The following is an 8,567-nucleotide window of genomic DNA, read 5'->3' as shown; positions in this document are numbered from 1 at the left end:
TTTCCAAATGCCAGAGGCCAAATTATAATCAAGTTTTCATACATTCGGTTAATTAACACAGGAAAATAGGCTTAATTTATGTGAAATCTAGAGTACTCTTAATAGGGTAGACACATGTAATTGCCTCTAGTACCTATAATCATCATGATGCATAATTTACATGGATTAGGATGAAGATAAATGGTGTGAAAAAGCATTAGAATTCCAAATATTTTGCTAAATGTTCTTACTTGTGTTCAAGTCTTTTGAAGAGCACTCTAGAATGGTTACTTCATTTGTTAAAGAGCCTTCAAACTATTTATCCATAAGATAAAGTAAACTTCTTGCTATAATTGATGCCAACATTGTAGTAATTGTCTAGAATTTACTTGTTATATAGAGAGAGCACTCTGGAGATAAATATAAGAAAAGTGAAACAAGAACCTATTACATTGAACATAACAAGAAGAAACACAAATTTTAATATTTGGGGGGGCAGACTCATGCTGAATCTGCTCAGGAATTTCTCCTGCCAAAGCTCAGGAATTATTTGGGAAAATGGGGATCAAACATATTGGCCTCATGCAAGGGAAGCTCATGATTTGTTGTGAAATCTGTTTCTAGACCCTCATTGTTGAAATATAAATATGCACATTTGGTTGGCAAAATATAAAACAATAAAAATATTTATATATAAGATGATCATAAAGAATTATACTCTTGTATAACTATAACTGGGAAAGTTATGCATTTGCCTATAGTGTTTTGGTTTTCTGTTTAAATATTAGAATCTACATGTAATGCATAATTTTATTAGAAACTAATCTAAAGTAAAAAATCTAACTATGGGGCCGGCGAGGTGGCACTAGAGGTAAGGTGTCTGCCTTGTAAGCGCTAGCCAAGGAAGGACCAGGGTTCAATCCCCTGGCTTCCCATATGGTCCCCCCAAGCCAGGGGCAATTTCTGAGCCCTTAGCCAGGAGTAACCCCTGAGCATCAAACGGGTGTGGCCCAAAAAACCAAAAAAAACAAATCTAATTATATTGAATTATAGAAGGACCAATCAGATAAATAAATCTCTATAATACAGCCAATGTCTTCAGGTAAATTCTTTCCAGGTCAGTCAAGTTTCTAATTCTTTCTTCTCTCTAACATTTTACAAAGAACCAAGAAAATGTTTTAAAATATCTAGCTTGTTTCTATCTTTAGAAGATAACATTTAAAATTTTTGTTTATTTGTTTCACATATAATATATGAACATTATATATATTAGCATATAATATATATATATACATTTTTTACATCAGCTGCTGGTCTCTAGTAGGTTAATCTTCATTTGTATTCATGCCACCCCCAATGATCTACCATTATTGCCTAGCACTATTCTTTGTCTGTATCAGATTCTGATACATTATGTGGTAGTAATAAAATCTCAGATGAAATTTAAAATATATTCTTGTTGTTGTTATTTACCCCCTGGCAGTGAGCATAAAAGAGAGAAAACAGAAAAACATGCCAATATTCCTCAGGCAGAAATCTCCACACTCTCAGATCCATTTGAGCATGTGGAATTCTAGAAAAGAGGAAGATGGTTTTAACTATTGCCACTGGATTTTGTTTCTAAAACATGCTCCTGAGGTCATTTGGAGCAGAAAAAACTCAGAAGCTTTGCAAAAAGAACTTCACAAGAAAGCACAATGTGATGTTTCCAGACTTCTTATCTGAAGTACTCTGTCTCTTTCTTACTTCCCTTTTTATGAAGCTATTAAGGCTTGTCTCTGTTGTCTATTCAAAAGACTTTTTTTTTTCTTTCAGGGGATCATAAATGAAATGGTTCATATTTTGTGGATTATTCCCTGTAAGAGAAGACCTTTGGGGATGTATGTATGTTTCTGTGCCAATGTATCTCAGCTTAAATGAAGATACCCTCGTTGCTTTCTAAGTTGAACAGAATTGGAATGTCCCTAATATTTATCTTTTGTACTTTTTTGGGAAAAAAATAGGCCACACTTGAGAAAATGGTGTAGATTCTCAAAAGCATGTATTTATCTCCAATCAAAATATCTAGGCAGAAGCTAAGGGTAGGAAAGTCAAATTTATGTGGCTCATTGTGAAGAAACTCTTTCTTTTATTTAAGAATTTAAAATTTTAAAAAAGTCCCCCACTACCATAAATTACACAGTCAAGTTTCCCATGTTTGTGGAAATCGCAGAGGTCAATACGCCCAGAGCACAATGGGTGAGCCTAACCCTGGGGAAACCACATTCTTGATCATGGAATTACCACAGCCAGGTAAGTATGAAACTCTTTTTATTTTTTTTTTACTTTCTTCTTTTTATTGTAAGAATTTATTCATGAGACAAAATTGATTAACATAATGAGGTAAACTAACATAACATAATATAGTAACATAACATAATATAATTAATATAATATAATAATACATGTAAGTCAAATAAAGTTTCTAATTAAAACACAATTTTTTTTCATAATGGCTTACATATCTTTCTCAGTAGTATTTTAGGTACATATTAACATTGAATCAGGGGAATACCCATCACCAAATATGTCCTCCCCCCATCCCAGTTCCCTTTCTACAACCCATATACCTCACCATCACCCCCCAGGCTGCTAGAGTAGGTGGATCCCTCTTTGTCTGGCTTACTATTAGTGATCATATATCTGTTTGGTCCTGGAACCCTCCCTTGTTTCCCCCTCTATTTAAGAGGCAGAGCTATATAAATAGAGTTGTGTGGTTTTGTTTGAAGGAAAGAAAAGCAATAGATTGGGGTACAAAATAAGAGAAAACAAAAAGAAGTCGAATACGCTGAAAATGGGCGGAGTCCCTCTAGAGGCTTCCAACCTCAGTTTGAGAGAGAATGTGAAAAAAGTAATTGAAACACCACAACAATACAGAAAGAAATATCAAATTAAATAACGAGTGAGCACTACAGCAATAAAGACAAGCACCACACAATAGTCTCGGTTCTGAAATCAAATCATGCTCAAGTGCAAAAAGAAAGAGAAAGATCAGATAAAATAATATTGAAGACATTAACTTCTATCTCTACACCAAAATAAAGACGTCAGAAAAAAATCGATCAATCAATAAATAAATATGTGGAAAAAATGATTGTTTTGTGCTTTTTTTTTCCTTTTCTTTTTCCCCCTGCATAGGCACAGTAACTATTGAGGATATTATAGAGGGAATTCCCTTGGTCTAGGAGATATAGGGTTTCTCCACCCCTGAAGTATACTGCCATGGGATTAACTATAGACTCCTTGCATGCTCATTTACTCTACCCTTGTTGCTTTCGTGGTGTATGGAAGACTTCTGCTTTATCTTGGATGGTAAAATCAGACTTCTGGATATAGAGATCTTGGTGGCTGTGCAGCTCAAGGAATGAAGCTTATGAAGTCTTTCTTTGTGGTGAAACTCTTTTCTTAAATAAATTCAGCAATCTCTAACTTGAAACTGTCGAAAAAACAATACAGTTAATACAATCTAGATATAGGGGTGGGGAGAGGCTCCTTAATTAGCTACTAATTATGAACACTTGAGTAATTGGAAATATTAGTTTGACCACATGCAGTTGTTGATTGTACAGTTTAGGATTGCCAAATAATATTTTTATTTAATAAAAGTTAATCTATCAAAATTAATTGTCTTTTAGTATACAGTGCTGGCACACACTATTTTCATCAAACTTATTTGATCATAAGGAAGAAAGTGTTTATTTAAAGGTTTGTTAAGGTGGGCAGAAAATTTGACATTTTACAATAGAAAGTTTGGAAAATGTAATTACTTCTACTCAAAGTCCCTATTTATATCACTATTCATTTATTCAAGCATATACCCTTATTATAAAATAGACTTGCAGACAGTGAGCTTGGGTCTATTGAGAAGAATACCCTTTATCACAAAATAATATAGCCCAAAGTTCCTTTGAATGCTAAAACTAAAATCCTCTTATAAATATTCACAAAGACCTGTGAGATTATATTTTCACTTTCTAAAAGCTCCTTGGCCACACTTGTTCTTAATAAACTTGATAAAGTGTATCTGTAAGAGCAACACATTACAGAAGCTGAGTTTATAAACTGCGTATTTTCTTCTCCTTTTATGCAGGACTTGTAAATAAAAAAAGGGTCTCTAGTTTAAATTTTTAATATACATTATTTATTTTGATGGCAGTAGTACACAATATAACTACATGGTAAATGTTTATTTTTAAATTATTACTGCTTTTATAAAAGGGGCCGGAGAGATTGTATGTATGGACGTAAGCTGTTTGCCTTTCATGCAGAAAGTCATTGGTTCGAATCTTGGCATCCCATATGGTCCCAGAGCCTGCCAGGAGTGATTTCTGAGCATGGATCCAGGAGTAACCCCTGAGTGCTGCCCGATGTGACCCAAAAACCAAAAAAAAAAAAAATGATGATGATGATAATAATAATAATAATAATAATAGCTCAACCATTTGAACTGGAAAGGATCATGCTTAATCTGTCTTGAAAATAAATTTAAAATCTTTGGGCTTGAGTGTAAAGGTTGTGCACGGTAATTCTAGTGGAGAAATTGGTAATAAAACATATGCATGAAATCCTACCATTAGAAGTAAATATGTAATGCCTATAGTGAAGAAAAACATTTTAATTAAAAATTTAAAATTCAAGTCATAAAAATTGTTTCTTACATGTAAATTTAAGAGAAGAAACTATAACATTAAAAGTATAATTTTTGAAGCAACTCAAATATATTTCCAAAGGTTGACTTTTAGAACGCCACAAAATGTCATTACCAAAGTGAGAATAAAGTTATTTTACATAGTTTCCAGACCAAATATCAATAACACATATTTTATTATGAAAAAATATATAAAACTTTTACTTTGGTTTGCATGGACTTTGTTTTATCTCTTCTACATCAGATAAAATATTATTTTAATTGACCAATATTGCCAAATATGACATTTGTGTGGTTCATGCAATGTTATTTTTTACTGATAAATTATTTTATTTCCTTTAATGTCAAGTTTTAAAATGATTATCAAAATAAATTTGATTAGAATTGTTATAACTGTTATATCTATTATAACTAAAAAATTTAAATATTTTATATCAATTATTTTAACTCTGCATAAGGCAAAATACAATTTCAGGTTTAAAATAGAATATTTTTTTTACTCAAAGCAAACAACTAATGACCTTGATATCAATTTCATCTCAAAATATATATATTTTTATAAAATTATTATTGTAGGGGCCAGTGAGGTGGCGCTAGAGGTAAGGTGTCTGCCTTGTAAGCACTAGCAAAGGAAAGACCTTGCTTTGATCCCCTGGTGTCCCATATGGTCCCCCCAAGCCAGGGGCAGTTTCTAAGTGCTTAGCCAGGAGTAACCCCTAAGCATCGAATGGGTGTGGCCCGAAAACAAAAAAAAAAAGATTGTTATTGTAAATTTCTCCTTAGAAAAAAATTACAGTGATAGTCCAAAAGTTCTCAGGACTCATACCTCATATTTATCATTTCATTACAGTACAATATTGTGGCAATATTTTATAATTAATCAACCAAAGCTGATGTATTTTTATTAACTAAAATCCTTACTGAATCCATTTCCTGCAGTTGGCCTACTCAAACTAAATTCTAGACATCTAAGTATATTTAATACTGTATCTTCTAGTTTTATCTTCACTTTAAACTTTTTTTTTTTTTTTTTTGCTTTTTTGGGCCACACCCGGTAACGCTCAGGGGTTACTCCTGGCTATGTGCTCAGAAGTTTCTCCTGGCTTGGGGGACCATATGGGACACCGGGGGATCGAACCGCTGTCCGTCCAAGGCTAGCGCAGGCAAGGCAGGCACCTTACCTTTAGCGTCACTGCCCAGCCCCACTTTAAACTTTTCTAAGACAATAAATTTTCTGATGACTGAAAGTTTTTAAGACTACATCTATCCTTTTATTTGGGTTTGTCTTATATTCTTTATGTGTGGGATATTTCTATCAAGTGATTTATTTTATAAATAGTTCTAAGTGCTAATAGTTACAATTTCACTTTGGTAAAGTCATATTCCTCAAGTTGCGTTATTTGAGTTTCTATTCACAGTGCTGTTTTGATAGAACTTTTTGAATAGTCTTCATTTGAAGAGATAGTGTGTTAGGCTCTGTCTTATGAAGATGGTGTGCAAAAATAAATAACATGTATGGAGTCAGTAGTTATTCCCATGACAGTATACTTCAAGAGCAGAGAAACCCTGTATCTATTAGGCCAAAGGGATTCTCTTTCTAATTTACCCAACATTTACTGTGCCTATGCAGAAAAAAAAAAGCAGCACAGAATAATTTGGGGGGGTTTTATTGTTGTTGCTTTCATTTTTTGCGCCTTGTTTTATTTTTATTTTAGGACTGTGGTCAGTGTGTGATGTTTGTCTTTATTGCTGTGGTGAGTTTTGGGGGTTATTTTTGTTTGATTTTTCTTTTTGTATGGTTGATGTGTTTCTTTTTTCTGTTTTGTTTTGTTTTTCTTTGTCTGTTTTGGGGGGTCACACCTGGCAGTGCTTAGGGGTTGCTCCTGGCTCTATGCTCAGAAATTGCTCCTGGCAGGCTCAGGGATGTCGGGATTTGAACCGATATCCTTCTTTATACAAGGCAAACGCCTTATCTCCATGCTATCTCTCTGGCCCCTGTTGATGTGTTTCTCTTCCTTTTTACTTTTCTTCTCTCAAATTAATATTTATATATTCTGGACTCCACTCATTTGTTGCTTGTTTGATTATTACCCCATTTTGTTTATTTTTTCCCCTCAGATAGAACCACATAATTTGAACCAATTTGAGGGGGAAACAATGGAGGGCACCAAGACCAAAGAGTTGTATGATCACTAAGTAGTAATAAAAATGATCAGACTTAAATACCAAACCCAATCCAATGGCAACAGAATTGATACTCAATCTACAAGATAGACACAGAGGGGACCACTTATACTAGAAGCCCGGGGGGTAAGAGAGGAATATGGGATGCATGCTGGGAACAGGGATGGAGGGAGGATAACTTTGGTGGTGGGAATTCCCCTGATCCAATGTCAATATGTACCTAAAATATTACTGTGAAAGATATGTGACCAGGCACTTTGGTCAAAATAAAAATCATTATTTAAAAATATAAAATTATAAAGGAAAAATAAACAAAAATAAATAGATTTTTGAAAAAAGGTCTGTCCTACCATTTATTTCATTTTCTAGCCATTTATAAAAGCTTATAAATATTTATTTTATGTTTTGGTTTAATGTGATAGTATTTTACCAATGTCTATGTTCAAATTATCCATCTCTTAGCCATTGAGAGCAATTCTAGATACTCTAGTATCTCTCAGATATAATCTCATAAATGTTTGTATATGTGTCTGTGTTTTAAGTATTTATTATTTACTATGGTAATATACTATTCTATATTAATTTTAAATATATCCTGTACTAGACCTAAAATCAAATTTCTCCTAAATTTACTATAAGTTCCTTTTTTAAAGAATATTACAAAACTTGAGCATGAACTATGCTCCTATTACTGAAATATCATGGATTATTAAATGTTTTTTATCAATTTTCAAAGCAATAAAACTAATTATGTGATCATATTCTTTTTATTTTGTCAATTATCTTCCATGAAGGAACAAATTATATTCCAGGCACACTCATTTAAGCTAATTATTAGTATTTTATTTTTTATAGCAAATACTATCTTATCTTTAATTCAAGTTTATTTTATTTTAAAGAATTAAATTTATTCATCCCTGCAAAATATACAATCTATTGTCATCTTCTAATCAATGGTCCAACTTAAAATTATATAAAATATCCATAATATAGTTATGTAAACACCTAACAACATGATAAGCCAATATGCTTTTTTATAATAAAATTTGGACTTTCTATCAGTTCAAAGTTATATTATAAAAACTAATTTGTGTCATGATGAATATTTTAATAGAAAATAGTTTCAAAACAACTTAGTAAAGAAAGACATGAAAGTAACAAAAGAAAGGGTAAAATAGAAGAACAGTCCTTTATTTCATTCTTAATAAAATAAAGATACTAAAGTTAAATGCAGAATTGTCAACTCATACTAAATTCACAGTCCTAAAATTAGGTTTCAATTAGCTGTTTTTGTGAGTTTTCTTGGGGACATTTATATTTAAGTTTTAGCTATTCTAAGTTTGAGCAGAGAGGTACTGAAATACACAAATCCATTATACCTACAATTTCTTTAAACAAATAGGATTTTTTTGATCATCTACACATTGAGTAATTTCTGCTGTGTTAATTTCTGTTTCTTCAACAAATGGCTTGTTAGGGAATATCTATATGAGTACTTGTTTTAATAGACTAATACATTTTCTCTAGTCAACTAAAATTTGGAGTTTAGAGTCTAGGACATAGATCATTTCTCAAAACCATAAAGCAAATAGTCAATGTCTTTTCTTATTAAGTTTAGTTTATTTTTATACACAAAAACATATAACATAATCTTAGGTGATCTTGCATATAAACTCAAGTCCATCAATTAAAATATATTTTGGACAAATGATGTATC

General features: G+C 32.2%; 1 non-coding gene across 1 annotated transcript; it reads right to left on the bottom strand.

The window, feature by feature from the left end:
* Positions 1–2,112: 2,112 nt before the first annotated feature.
* Positions 2,113–2,279, bottom strand: LOC126002867 (U1 spliceosomal RNA). Its single transcript, XR_007493481.1, has one exon. It is a non-coding gene; the product is annotated as a U1 spliceosomal RNA (small nuclear RNA).
* Positions 2,280–8,567: the final 6,288 nt, after the last annotated feature.

The sequence above is a fragment of the Suncus etruscus genome, chromosome 2, assembly GCF_024139225.1.
Source record: "Suncus etruscus isolate mSunEtr1 chromosome 2, mSunEtr1.pri.cur, whole genome shotgun sequence".
Classification (NCBI taxonomy): domain Eukaryota; kingdom Metazoa; phylum Chordata; class Mammalia; order Eulipotyphla; family Soricidae; genus Suncus; species Suncus etruscus.
Note: the sequence above shows the minus strand (reverse complement) of the source record. Positions and strands in the feature narration are given on the sequence as shown.